Below are 15,318 nucleotides of genomic sequence, written 5' to 3' on the forward strand. Positions count from 1 at the left end.
CGCGCCACCTCGAAGGCTACGCGGAACTCCGCGGAGGTGGTGAGAGTCTCTTGGGGAACTGGCTAGCGTCGCGAGCGGTTGCGATTGCACGCTCTTGTCAGCTTCCGCGGCAGGTGCTCGGAGATCCGTCGTGCCTTGCCGCCGGACTTCTGGTTCAGGGCAGCGAAGCGAGCGCGGCAAACGCGCGCTCCGCCGCCTCCCCCAGCCAATGCCCGGGGATGGCTTTGCCCCAAGAATGCGGCGCGCGCGGGAAGTCCCGGCCGCCATTGTCGGCGCATACAAATGTTCGCCGCTGATACCTCCGAAGTCGCGCCTCCGCCCCAGTCGGTAAGTCGGAAGCCCTTCTGACGTAGCCTTCTACTTCCGAGGAATGCCTCGTTGACGTTTTGTAGCTAGCTCGCCCGCTCTGGGTATTATTTGTAAGTGTAATAAATAGCATATGAGCGATCCCGCTTTGCCATCCCCCCCCCCCCCCCCCCCCCCTTGTCACCTCGAGCACGAAACCCTCTGCGGTTCGCGAGCTAACACGCTGCAGCCGCGGAGAGGTAGTGAGGAGCGGAAGACTGTCCCCGTACTGCCACATGTTGCTTGCCAAGGTTATGGAGTACGAGAATTCTGGCACAAGTTTAGTACTTCGCTAAAGTACACACCGTTTTCCCTGAGTTTGCCAGATTCACGGTACGTCACGAAATCCAAACGTGCACCAACTAGACGGCAGAAAGTTCCGGTAAACGACACTCTTGCTGCTGACTAATGGAAACAGAGCACCGTATGAGTCTCTGTTTAGAACAATACCGCCAGTCTTCCATATGTCGTGAAAAGTCGTTCGTGCGGTATTTATTCGTTTCCCAGTTTTCGCACAGCTATTTCGTGTGAATCCCCCGTCAAGCAGAGAGCGAGGGAGCGCTTGCTACAATTATCCCTCCCAGTACAACACCGTAAAATACCCGTGACCTCGGTGCTTCCACTAATTTGTGAAGTAAACAGTAGCAAAATTATTTAAAAGCTGTCGCGTGTGTCTAATTTTCCCCTGTAACTTACTGCTCCTGATCATCCTGCTCTTTATATTGACGTTGAATGTTCAGGAAGTGGAAGCTCTCGTGCACACTGACGAACTTAGCACAAGGCTCTGAATCAACTTCAGCCATTGCTACACTTTTCGGCGCAAGAGCTTGCCCATTGATTTACTTCAAGAGGATCAGATCGAAACGCTGCCATCGACGCCAAAAATTCACACCGTGAGCGAGCCTTTGGCATTGCTCCTTTTTGGCAGTGCCCCTGCGATGTTCCAGTGAGTGAGAAGAAGCGCAGGGACAAGAGCTGGCAAAGTGTGTTCCTGTGCTCTCCGGTCGGTTCTCAAGTAACGTATCCAGCTCAAAGCTTCTCGAAATTACCAACAGAGAAGAGGGGCCGCCACCATCTGTAGGAGCTCCTCAAAGACCCCTTCATCTATCCTGGTGATTCCGGGAAGCGTACTTGCCAGTCATAGCCATTCCAGCATCTATCCTCGCAACTTGCAGTTCTCGCACGCTTCTCAACCCCAAGCGCCGCAGAAAATACCACATGCCCTGAAAATTGACTAAGCGGGCCAAAACCTACAATTTTTTTAAACAGCCATGTGAAATAAGAACCTGTCTTATTGGGGAAGAACTCATAACTCAAAAAACATGGGAATCAAACGAGAAAAAAAAAACTCGGCGTCCGAAAGCAGGCACTATTCCACCGAGCTACACTGCCGTACAGCGAAGTTGCTCACGCCTGACATGCATAGTTGAGTTGCATCTGCTGGCTCGTCGCTACAGTCGCTGGTAGTGTGTTAGACGGTTGGTTATCACACGGTCGGGAACTGCAAGCTTCGTACTGTACTGGACTCGGCTACTGTGCAGCCGAAATTGTGGATTCTGCTGCGTAATCATAACTGCGCCGCAACGCTCGCTTTTCAATAGTTCGTTTCACACTTCTTTAGCTAAATCTAATCCAAGTTAATGTTCTGTATTAGGAGCGCACGGAAATAAGCAAACCATTTCTAGGACGTTTGCCTCGAGTTGAGTGACCGTCGTACAAGTGAACCAAATACAAGCATTGCACTTCCCGTGATCCCTGGTATGGATAAACGATCGCAGCGCTAGTGCATGCAGCTCTATGGCTTCTATAGAGCTAGGCCTCAGCACGTGTGCTCAAAGTCGGGAGGTCGTGGGCTGTGCGCCCGAGAAGGCCCGTATTTGGCTGCCTCCTGCAAGATCCCCTACCGCTCGTCGTGGTCGCTGTGCAGGGGCGTCGGAGGGCAGACGTTCACCCGCGGCACGTGGGGCTCGGCGTGGTGTCGGCCCAGGTCGCGGACGAGCGCTGGCCGGGGCACCACCGGGTAAGGCAGGACCACGTCCAGCAGCGGCAGCGTCTCGCGAGGGCACCGGTCATCCGAGTCTGCGGCTTCCGGCGCGCATGACCGGCCTGCTTCGCCCTGCTCTTCCTTCTTCTCTCCTGCACAGAGAGCACTGATCATCGGGCCGCCGAAGGACGAAAACGAATGCTGACGTGTTTGTACCGTGTGCTTGTCATACGCGATTCGATCGAGCGCGAAATCAACGAGGATGAGGAGCACGATAAAAAAAAGAAACATGAGTTTAGTCGTTAGTGCGCTGTGCTACTTTTAGAGGGCACTGCACTGCAGACGAACAACGGTGGACTTATTTACTGCTTACGGATTTAAGCTTTCCAACTAGCGACTAATTACAAGTGACATGCACCGCATCCCAATCACGCGGCTATAAACTTTAAAAAGATCGATTCGCGTTTTCGCGGTGTTGCTGTGCTTAGCTCCATGTCGATTGTAATTATCCCCTCGTTAGGCCTCTGGGATACTAAGCTTCATTATTCCCATTATTAACGCTTGTTTTTTCCTCTTCTTCTGGATGAACTACTTCTTCACGAATCAAGCTGAGGTCCAGAGAGGGTGGGCAGCGTGACGAGACTGAGTATACTGGAACCAAGCGCTGTTTCGCAAGTATGTTGTATGCCGACACCAATTAAACGCGACAATGAGGGCCCCGGATACAGGGTGTTTCACCTAAAAGTGTGAGCATTTTTTAAATATAGTTTTTTTGAGCTAGAAGACCACTTCTTTTGGCATAACATTATCAGCGGTGATGTACAGCAGAATGCACCTTAAACGTGTTGACTATAGCAGGCGTTAACTAATATAAAATAGTAAATTCTAATTGCTACTGTTAAGGTCTTCATTTATTGAGAGGTTTGTAGCCCACCGTAAGTAATATCTATATCAGTTTTTAGATTTTCGAAAATACCATTCTCGTCGCTGCTGCAGTGCAATGAATTCTGGGACCGCACATGACAGAAACCGAAACCGCGTGGCCAGAGAGAGCGCTAACCACGCCATTGAGTGCCCTTCGCACAGCGGCGCGCCTGTCACTGCCACATGCTCTTTTCCCGATCGCCGCTCCCAAACGGGCGCCGCGAAACGAGCTCCTGAAACCCATGCCGGTGTGCGACGCGCGCTTGTAGGCGTGGCGAGTGCTCTCTCCGGTCACGTGGTTTTAGTTTCGCCCGTATGGGCCCCCAAAATTCCTTGCACTGAAGCGGCGACGAGAATGTCATTTTCGAAAATCTAAAAGCTGATGTGGATATACCAACATTGCACTACAACTTGATCTAGAAATGTTCTTTTGCGCAAATAAAACGACACACGAGAAAGGCGACACACACACACAAGCGCAAACTGTCAACTGGCTTTATTGGCGGAAGGCCACACATTATAAAGGCCGAAGGGTGGGGTAATATACAATGAAAAAAGAAAGAAAGAATGAGATAACAAAACAAGGTGTGAAAAAGCCACTAAAGCAGAACGCATGCGCTGGCAGACATGCGTAAGACATGAAAAGAAACATTTGTGAAAATTAAGTTAGCCGCTTTAAAAAAGGCGATCTCAGCCACGAACAGAGATAAAGAAGGTTCGCTGATGCACTCGCCACCAAGTTTATATGATAGGCTTCTAGGCTAATCCGTGCCTTCTTATCTCTACTCCTGCCAAGAACCTTCGTCTCTTCAAACCGGGCCACACATTCTTCACAGTTACTAACGTGCGCAACCAAATGCACGTATTTGTCCTCTCGGTTTTCTAAATTTAGGGCGTGTTCCCCCAGACGGTCATTCAGACAACGTCCAGTTTGGCCGACATAAAACTTTCCACAAGACATAGGAATGGAGTAAACCACTCCAGTGGAACACCGAACGAACGGTTTCTGGTGCTTCTTCAGACACACACATTTTTTTTGCGTCACAAATGCGTGGGCAGAGCTTTCCCAATTTGTTGGGAGCCGAGAACACGACAGGTACACCGTGTCTGCTTGCAACTTTTTTGAGGTTGTGCGAAATTTTGTGGATATACGGCACGACCTCAGGCCTAGGGGCCTTTTGTTGAATTTCAGCCATTTTTGGCCCTGCTCCACGTTTGGACTTCTGAAGAATGGCCTCGAAAACGGCAGTCAGAACCGACCAGGGGAACCCTGCAGCCAAAAGCCGGCTTATCTGATGATTAAAGCTGTCAAACATTTGATGTGGACACGATTTTTGGAGAGAAGATTCCATACAAAGCGAAGCTATTCCTCGTTTTATAGTCTTGGAGTGCGCCGAGTCATACGGCAACAACTCCTTTTTTGCGCGTGGATAGTAGCCCAGCAGACGTGTCCTTCAGAGAACGTTAATCTGAGGTCTAAAAACTGTAAAACCGAAACGTCGGGCAGTTCATGGGTAAAAGTCAAACCAAGACCATGTCCGTTAAAAGTATCTAAAACTTCACCTACTCTAGAGGGGTAGGTGAAGGTCTTCTGCTTTTTTAAAAGTACTAAAAAATCGTCTACATACCTAAAAACCTTTAAAACTATCCCGCTCTCCTTAAAAGTCTGCTCCAGCCGCTTATCTACCTTAGCTAAAAAAATATCGCACAGAATAGGAGCTACGCAAGACCCTATACAGATGCCATTTCGCTGCAAGAAAGGCTGGTCGTTAACAACAATAAAAGTAGCATTCAAGTAAAACTGCAAAAGTTCTAAAAAGTTATCTACAGACAAGCCTGCTGAGTTCTGGAACGACACGTCGCCGTTTTCTTCAATGCATTCCTTAACAGACAGTAGAATTTGATCTTTAGGCACGGAATAAAAAAGGTCTTGTATGTCTATGGAAAAACCAAAGCCAATGTCTTCATTAGACTTAACAAACTGTGCTACATCGACTGACTTTTTGGTAAGAAAGGGATCGTCCAAGACAAGGCATTTTAGCTTCTTTAGCAAGAACTGGCTGACGTTTACCTGCCACGATCCCTGTTCACTAACAATTGTCCTGAACGGAATCTCCGGTTTGTGGGTCTTAGCTGTGAAAAAAGGTTTTAGACTGTTTCCCCTGCTATTAGTAATGTCCCTGGCGAGTGCATTCAGATTTAACCTCTTACAAAGTTCGGTGAACTTCGTCTTAATTCTCACTTCCCTTTTTTTGACAGGGACAAAGTTCTTATGTACTGCTACCTGCGCTTTCTCATTGTAAAGTCCCTGCTCTAAAACAACAAACCCGCCCTCCTTATCCGCTTGTAGAAGTACCAGGTTCTTGCTCTTACAGAAAGGCACTACGCCACTAAAGACATTGTCACTGCGCATGTACGGATCTTTTGGAGGAAACTTCCGCAAGCAGTCCACACCTTCAAGAAGGCAGCGGTCGCGGTCCTCATCTTTCGCCTTCAGTGCCACTTTTCGGTTGAGTGCAATCAGTTCATGCGCTGGAACATCAAGATGAACAACCAACTCGCCCAACAGGAAGTTTTAATGAAATTGGGCTACAAACATCTCCATAAATGAGGAGCTTATCAGTAACAGTTAAAAAGTTAGCTATTCATTATTATTCAACCAATCCCCAATTTACCAACCTGCTAGTTATCAACCTGCTAGCTGTATTCGGATGCACACAACCACTGACAATCACATGCCGAAGAGGGCGCTCTGCTAACTCAAAAAGCCTATCTTTAAGTTTTGTTAACAGTCTTAGGTGAAACACCGTTTATATAAATTCAGGTATAGTTTGTTTGTTTATTGGGGTTTAACGTCCCAAAGTGACTCAGGCGATGAGTCGCTTCTGGAAAGGCCTCCTGAAATTTCAACCACCTGGGTCGACGCATTTGGGTACGCACCCAGATGTTTAAAGCTCAAGACAACACCAGAGCAAGATATGGTCATTATTGGTCTAGCTGTTGCGTATACCTTTATGACCGCGGGCCAAATAAAGGACATTGTCGGTTTGTACACAAGTGAGGATTTTGTGCGAAAACGGCTAAATGCAAAGGAATAGCGCAAAAGCAAAGGTTTTGCGTTTGCGGCTTTGCGTTTGCTTCATCACGGAAGGCCTGAATAATCTTATTAACTGTTGCCTTTCTCACACCAACTTCCCTAGCTATCCCCCTTTGAGATTTTTCCGCTGTCGCCAGTGCCAGAATACGCATCCGCGTTTTTTTTCCTGAATGCGTTTTGGCATTCTTCTTGCTCCTTGACTGCTAGGGAAAAAAACTCGACGGGGCGACCGCAATTTATACACAGCCGCAGCTGCGTTGTCACTATATGATGCCTACGTAGTGAATTTTGCAGCCGAGTAAAATCTAGCGACATGCCTAAAACTTTAACAACGATTTGTTCACCAAGAAGTACTTGCAACTGGGCTTGTTGGTGCATATTCGTGAAAGACATAAGAGCGCAAACTGGCAACACGGACAAGGAAGGGAACAGGACGAGCGCAACTAGCGCTCGTCCTGTTCCCTTCCTTGTCCGTGTTGCCAGTTTGCGCTCTTATGTCTTTCACGATTTGTTCACCCTGTCGTTCGCCGTTCTTTTGCTTCCCCACGAAGCCGCTGTCATCAGCCGGGGGAGAAGAACGTGGCCGGGGTTGTGTCGTGATAATGGGAAGAGCCCAGCAGACGACAGTCGTTGTGTGGGCAGACTTGTTTATGGGGGTTTAACGTCCCAAAGCGACTTAGGCTATGAGGGACGCCGTAGTGAAGGGCTCCAGATATTTCGAACACCTGGGGCTCTTTAACGTACACTGACATCGCACAGCACACGGGACTCTAGCATTTCGCCTTCATTGAAATACGACCGCCGCGGCCGGGATCGAACCCGCGTCTTTCGGGTCAGCAGCCTAGCGCCAAGCCACTGAGCCACCGCGGCGGCTGGGCAAAATTTGCGCATGCAGTTATTCTCACTGGCTTCACCGCTCCCCGCGGGGATAAGGCGCTGGCAAGCGGTTTGGTCGACGCTCGAGCGGTGCTGTTAAAGAATTGGCCGGATGTAAAGCACAAACATGTCACTGCCGTGTTCATGGCAACACCAGGTGAGTTCAAGACCTCGTTTTTTTAGTGTGGTAGCGGGGCCACACGAAGTTGCCATTTTTCTTGGAATTTGGAATTATTGCGTAGCCAGTGTAACTTCAGAGCTGGGTCCATTCGCCAGTTTGCAAAAACATACGACATACTACAGGCATATAATAAACTGACGATGCTACCATACTCAAAGTTTCCGTGCTGACTGCTTTGAGGAGAGCAACCCTAATGAGCCTTAGCATATCAACTATCGCTCAGTTTCGGTTTGGTTTGGTTTGGTTTATGGGGTTTAACGTCCCAAAGCGACTCAGGCTATGAGAGATGCCGTAGTGGAGGGCTCCGAAAATTACGGCCACCAGGGTATCTCAAACGTGCACTGACATCGCACAGTACACGGGCCTCTAGCATTTTGGCTCCATCGAAATGCGACCACCGCAGCCGTGATCAAACCAGCGTATTTTGGGTCAGCAGCCAAGCACTATAACCACGGAGCCACCGCGGTGGCGGCTGAGTTTCATAGTTTACAGGTGTTCAAGGTTGAGGAAGAGGCTGTGTTAAGCTACAGGTACCTCTGAGATGTAAGACGAAACGGGTCGACAACCCGAGGTTTACCACAACCCGTGAATAACAAGAAACATTATTCAAGTAAGTACCTGATGGCTTAAGACATTAGGTAAAAGGTTAAAATCAATGATTAAGGCAACAAAAGATAGGTTTTACAGCATCATTATGAGTAAATATTCAGGTAAATCTCTGCACAGCTTTGGGAGAGACGTGTCGGTTTCCAAGACATCAACTTAACTAAATTAAATACACAGCAGGGCCTTACTTAAAACAAGGCTAGAATTGCGGAGGCTCTCAGTAGTTCTTTTGTGTGTGTTTGGTTCTCTTTAGAGTGTTTTTGTTTTCAGTAATATAGGACCAACACAGTGTGCGTTGCATAGTAATTTGCCAGAATTATTAGGCTAGGATATAGGTTCGACTCAAGCGAAATCATGTCAGGGGTGCCACTTGAGTCTATTCTTGGCCTTTATTTCTGATGTACATCGTATGACTTGATTCCAGATTCACCTGTACAAGTTCGGCTATTCGCACACGACCGCATCATATTTAAGGTGGGGTGTGACTTCGTTTTGTCAAAAAATTCAATTGTGAGATTTTGCGATCATCTGATAAAAAATTTATCTTTCAGAAAATACCTATATTCCACTTGGGTATTCGCGATATCAAAAAATATATTTTTTGTCATTTTACTTCGTCACGTCGAGCGGAAAAGTTAGTGGACCTCGATGTGCTCGTTTCAGATACTTGCAAAAATTCAATGTTCTGAAGTTTAGGATCAGAAACTCAAGTTCTCGTTTCAGCTTACAATTTGGCCTTGTTTGTCGTACATTTTTCAGCCACTAGAACACCTTTTGCAGCTCTCCTGTCAAGGGAAGTTTTGATGAATAAAACGGTTTTCAGGGACTTTTTTGGCGTTTTCCTTAAAACAACATTTTTGAAAGTTTGTGCACCTTTTTCCCCGAGAACTATAAGACAAGTATGCAAACAAGATGTTTCATAGTTGTTAGTTAATGGCATTTACATAACTGGAATTAGAATCAATAGCAAAGGTGCATTCGTGTTTTTCTGACTAAAAAAGAAAAACAATTCATACATAGAAATTTTATTGAATCGACAAAGATAAAAACATACCAAATAAAGTTGTTGGAATCAAATAATTTTTCTGTTCCACTTGTGTTAACGTTGGTTGCTACTTTCGTACAAAACTGCAACACTCTGCGGATAGTAGATTTTAAGAAAAAGGTACATTAGTAGAAAAAACAAAAACAGAAATAAAATACTAAACAAAATTTAAAATTTAAAACAAATTTGAGCTATAATGCGTGCTGCGTCTATCCTTAAAGAGATACTGCATTATATCACGACTTTCTGTAAAAACATCGAGATTGGATTCAGAAGGTGCGGTTATCTAAAGTGTGAGTCTTTATTTCATTTATTTTTGCGCGGATGGCATTATTTTCGTAGGTTTTGTGCTCGCGCGCCGTTTGCCGCACGCTTAGTTGGGAGTTGTGCGTGATGTCACTCGTCTCGCAGTGGCCTGCTCCCGTCGCACCGAGCTGACATCGGTTCAGCTGTCGCGCCTGGAAGTTCAGAGTTGGCAGCATGGAAACATGAAACTGATCGACGGTTACAGCCCGGAAAGTGGCAGTGGTAGTAACGATTATATCATTCAGATATCGGAATGACAATGAACTAGAGATACGGCTACAACACCGCAGCTTCATCGAGCGATGACGAGTAAAACGAGCCTGGAGGATGAAATTTTGCACAGGCGCGCTCCCCGTAGTGGTAGCAATGCATAATCCAATGTGATATGACCCGGACAAGTTTTCCTGAATTAAGTATTAAAACATTTCCTTTGTCGAATGTAAATCAAGACGTCACCTTCATTCATTGCTTCAAAAACAACAGCCGCAACGCCGTGATGGGGCGGGGGGAGAGGGATTTGAAATAGGATTTATACATCATGTAGGCAGCGCGAACAGCGGAGTGAGTGCTCGACGTATAAAAGCAGCCAACTTAATTTCATCGGCGTAGCAAAAAAGAATGCAGCACGCAGTTTTTGTGACTAAAGCGCTGTTACTACACTGCCAGGCTTGCGTGCGCAACTCTCACGAACGGAATCTGGCGCGCGATTTTCGTGGCATTGGCCTGTTCGTAAATTGTCTACGCTGTTACTCTCTGGTGGTCTCGGCCATGAGCCAAGAAGTTCTTCAAGTTTTCTTATATTTGCGCATGCTCGCATGAAAACACTATTACACGATATATTTATTTTCTACCAGTTCAAGCGTACACATATATTGCTCGCGGGCAGTTTCTTCGGTGAATATCCTGCAAATTCGGAATAAGAGATACGAGTGTGTTTATAATGGTGTATTTCTACTCCGCGTCGCATCCGAGATGATTTTCCGTCGGAGGTTGTTTGAATCAGCAAAAAAACCGGAGCAAGGGAAAATACCTCCGAACTGTCTATTAAAAATGAAAATACGATGCAACAAATGCAGCTGCATTTTTCGATATCCTCTGTAATTACTTGCACTAACATGTGCTACAGAGTGCACATTTTTTTGCCGTAAACTCCGCGCTCTTTATAAGTGACCTCTAACCTTCAGTGTAGTTTAATTCCCCTTTACGATAAAACGCGGCTTTCATGATTTCGGTCTTGCGCTTTCTAGAGAATGTTGCCACCTTGTATTGCGAGCTGGCGCACAGCTGACCTGGAAGACAACGATGTAGCGCTTGCTATCGCTTATCGACCGCCATTACCGAGCTCGAGGACAACAACAACTGCTCCCTCCTGCTTGGCTTTAGCTCTTCAATAACGTCTCCGCCACAAACATACGTGACATTGTGTACAGAAATGAGTCAGGTTTAAGGTACTCTCGTTTCAATTATGTGGATTCGGAACGGAGAAAGATTTGTACTTCAGTGGCTGTCGATTAAACTGCCGCGATAAGAATTCAGGCCTAGAAGGTTTTTCGCGAAGGCTAGCTGCGCCACACGGATCCATTCTTCAGAGTTTAGCATCCTTTGGGAAGGCATGACATGGCGTGTCTCTTCTCCCGCCGCACTACTCTTACAACCTTTAGCGGAATAATACTTTTGCACCCCCCCCCCCCCCCCCCCCCTGCTCGTCTGGTAGCCGCGTGGATCCAATTCGACATCGAAGGACTGCGGACACAAGCCGCGGCACTCGCAGCGCGTCCCCTACGTGGCGCGTAGCGTCCACGCAGATGCAGCAGGCGCACGCCGTGACGCCGAAGCGGCCGGGCCGGCCGCGCACGGAGGCAGGGAGACGCGTGACGTCAGAGTTTCCAAGGGGCAGTAGTTCGGGGCGCCGCCGACAGGTGCGCCAGTTCAAGGGGAAAATGAGGGGAAAAGGGGCTTTCCACTGCCTTCGTGCAAGAAACGCTGCGGTTTAGGTCGTCTTAGGAATTCCAGCTTTCATTCTAGCAGAAAATTTGACCGCCTAAAATTTGATGCGTATCCCTTCAATATTCTTTGCAAATTTTATAGCCATATCTTTTATGACAACTTCTGTACAGCTAAATTTTAAGACTCATTTTCAAAGTCTCTCCCCACTTTAAGGGAGTCAGATCGACTAGTGAGCAAGGCAAGCTAAATATTTTTTTTTTTGCTGATAGATAATTGGTGTACTAAGTAGCAGATGTCCTTAAATCCGCACTAGAAAGTTTGCATGACAATTATTCACAAGTGTCAACCGCTAAACTAAACAAACATTTTTCTGGCGCACGATGTTTTGAGTCGCGAGTATGTGCTATAAAACACAACACAACAACAAACGCATGCGTTGCAGTGTAGCCCACTTCCACATAGCCGCCCCGGAGGCTTATTGTTTATGGTGCTCTGCTGCTGACATGCCGAGGAAATGCTAGAGGCCCGTGCCCAGTGCGACGTCAGTGCACGTTAAAGAACCCCAGGTGGTCGAAATTGTCCGGAGCCCACCGCTACGGTGTCCCTCATAGCCTAAGTCGCTTTGGTATGTTAAATCTCAAAAACCGAACGAAACCACTTCCTCGTGTAATGGAATATGTGTACAACGGCTTGACCTTAACTTCGAACCTTAGCTGCACAAGGCATGTTTATAACATTGCTGGGAAGGGTAACAGAAAATTAGGCTAAGACGGACTTCCACTGATAAAAAAATAATAGCGTACATGGTGCTTGTACGCCCCGTTCTTGTATACGCATGTGAAATATGCGGCCCAATCCACAAAGAGTCTGTCTCTAGCTTGACCAGTTACACAGACGGGCGTTATGCTTTTTTTTCCGCTACCGATGGTTAGGTTCTGTGACACCTTTTTACGTCAGAGCTGACTTGCTTCTGCTTTCTCAGGGACAAAAAGAGAAAAGGCTAACTCTTCTTTACTGCCTCATAAATGGTTTAGTTTTGGTGAAGAAATAGCAATAGATAATTGATGCAAAGACAGGCGTAAGTCATAACCAACATATTAACATCTCTAGGCAGAAAGTTTCTTAAAGGTTACTTCAGATAAGCCTTTTTTCCTGTTATGCCATTCAAATGGAATTGTTATCCAGCTCAACCTGGCGATGCGCAATTCGTAGAGCAGTTTTCATACATTTCTTTCCAGATATTTAAAACAGCAGTGCGTATTGATGGCATGTTGTATTTGATCTCGCTTATTCCGACCTGTGTTTACCACAATTTGTTGTTTTTTTTCCACTCCTATCTTCTTCCAGGTTGAATCGATAGTATGTGTAAACAAAAAATCAACAAACAAATTCCTGCGAGGTCATTATTTGCCTTGACAAGTTAAGACAGGCTATAGCTGTACTACAGCTGCGCTGGTCTGCAAACCTTAGTCGCCAATGAAGAAATTACCGTTTTTTTACTTTTTTTTCTTTTGAATTCTATCGAAACGACTATGCTTAGAAGGCATTTACCGCTGTCCTTCCTCTTGGTTGTCCCTTTGGAATCACCACCGTGACGTAGTTTCTCCACAGACTTCAAAAGCGGCTTCGATGCCCTGCAAATATCAAAAACAAATACACGCTTTGCGATATGTGAGCCAGGCCTGTGACCTCATTGGATCAAGCGACGAGGCTAGGTTAATAGCAGGAAGTATTTTAGCGTTCAGTGTCAGCATTACACTTTATGTATACAATGTTCCAGAAGTCTGGGCGTCTGCCATTCGCCTTAAGAAGTGGCGTGCAGCGAAATCCTGTGCCAGAAGGTGTGCTAACTTGTGGGCTTGTTATCAGAAGTTATGCTTGCTTGTTATGGTCTGTGTGAGTACGTCCCTTAAAATGATTCACCTCTGTGGTGTATCAAGACTGCAAACGACAGTCAGAACGCGAATAATGATAGCCTCTTTGATTATGCTCGCAGGATATTCCATATAAGTCCACGTGGAGGAATTGACTAAGCTTAGAAGCATAGAAGTTTATTCAAATGCCTGAGCCAGAACTAAAGAAAAAATTGAAGTGATTGGTGCCATTTGGTATGTCCCATTGCTGCAGATACTGGAAAAGAATCCAGTGTACAGTACAACCTTGTCAGTTAGTGCCAAAGTGTATACAATGAAAGACACAAAAAACATCGCCTTAAGGAAGTGAAATTTTCCTAGCAACGGACATAACACACCGCCTTTCTCAGAGAACAAATAACTTACGGCTATCACTGAAACATTAGCAACACTCTTCTATAGCTATTCGATTAGGTAGCTTGACGTTCCTGATGTTGCGACATTCAGGGCACTCCGTATATTCAGTCAGTGAGGAATTGTTTTTCTGCTGCAGTGAGAAAAATGCTTACGGTTTCTCATTTTTTGCTGCACACAACATAAACGTCTTGCGCCTTGCCAGGTCGCTCAGTAATGCGCAAGATGGCTGTGTCAGCTCCAGTTTGCTGACTTTACTGACTTTAAAAAGACGTCAGTATTGTAAAGAACTATTCCGGACCGTTAAACTCGGGGCTTAGGCAAGGGTAAAGCAATGTTGGCACTTGCCTTGGAGAACTCTGTTTCTTCCGTTCTGCTTGAGGCGTCCGGCTGCCGGATGGTGCTTCCAAGCTGTGTCCATCCACCAATGGCTCTTCGTCCGAATTCTGCAGGTTGTACTGTACTTTCCGGCCTCGTGCGTCTAAGTTTGGAAACAGTACATACAGTATAGCCTTATTAGATCAGTACAGTGCATAAATCTCCAAAATGAGTGTCCTGTTCCCAACGAATGCCGCCAACTTAGAGGTGTGCCCAATGGCCGCAAATATTTGCACATTATAAAAATAAAGCGAAGTTTTTACGAATCTACGAAGTTTTCTAGGCCTTCTAACGCAAAAAAAATCTTTTCATAATAATAATAATAATAGTTGGTTTTTTGGGGAGAGGAAATGGCGCAGTATCTGTCTCATATATCGTTGGACACCTGAACCGCGCCGTATGGGAAGAGATAAAGGAGGGAGTGAAAGAAGAAAGGAAGAATATGTGCCGTAGTGGAGGGCTCCGGAATAATTTCGACCACCTGGGGATCTTTAACGTGCACTGACATCGCACAGCACACGGGCGCCTTAGCGTTTTTCCTCCATAAAAACGCAGCCGCCGCGGTCGGGTTCGAACCCGGGAACTCCGGATCAGTAGTCGATCGCCCTAACCACTGAGCCACCGCGGCGGGTGTCTTCGTGCAACGCTTGCTGTTTGGTCTCTCGTCCTCCGAATGCTAAAATTCTTGTACAGTGGTTTAAACTTGTTTCAGCGCAGAATGCTATCAAAACGTTTTTAGATAATCAGCTCTTTCCTTAGCGCGGCTATTGAAAATCGTTCAACTTGAACGATGGCATGAAATCGCTCATGCTGCGCGATTGAGGCCGCTTCTGTAAAAATAACACCATCCACTGTGTTGCAAAAGAGCTATACTTCACTTTCAGACCTGTTTTTTTTTTGTCAACTATTAGAGGGAGCATTTTTTTTATCTTCTCGCGAAACCTGTCAACGCGGCCGGAGCGATGACGGCGGGCACGGCGTTCACGGCGGCGTGCTCGTTTCGCACCGACCCAATTGCTGCTCGCCGACGGAATCGATCTCGCAACTCCGCGGCATCGACACTTGGCTTTGTAGCTGCGAGTGACAGCTTTTTCTGAAAAGATGACGTCAGTTCGTCGGCTTTTAGTTTGGCCAGAGGTAACTACTCCGCCAAGCACGAACTATCGACAGGTGCCCGTTTGTAACTTTCGTTTTCTCCACTTCCGAGAATATTCGGTGTTTCCCGAGCCTCTCTGAAGGTAACGGGCATGTTTTTAACTATTCCGGGCCACCAGCAGTAAAGCGGATCGAGTTTTCTCCAAGATGGTCCGGGGTCGACCTTGGCACTTGAATGCGGAGTATATTGCCCAAAAAACAACTGAT

Source organism: Amblyomma americanum, chromosome 1 (assembly GCF_052857255.1).
Source record: "Amblyomma americanum isolate KBUSLIRL-KWMA chromosome 1, ASM5285725v1, whole genome shotgun sequence".
In the NCBI taxonomy this organism is placed as follows: domain Eukaryota; kingdom Metazoa; phylum Arthropoda; class Arachnida; order Ixodida; family Ixodidae; genus Amblyomma; species Amblyomma americanum.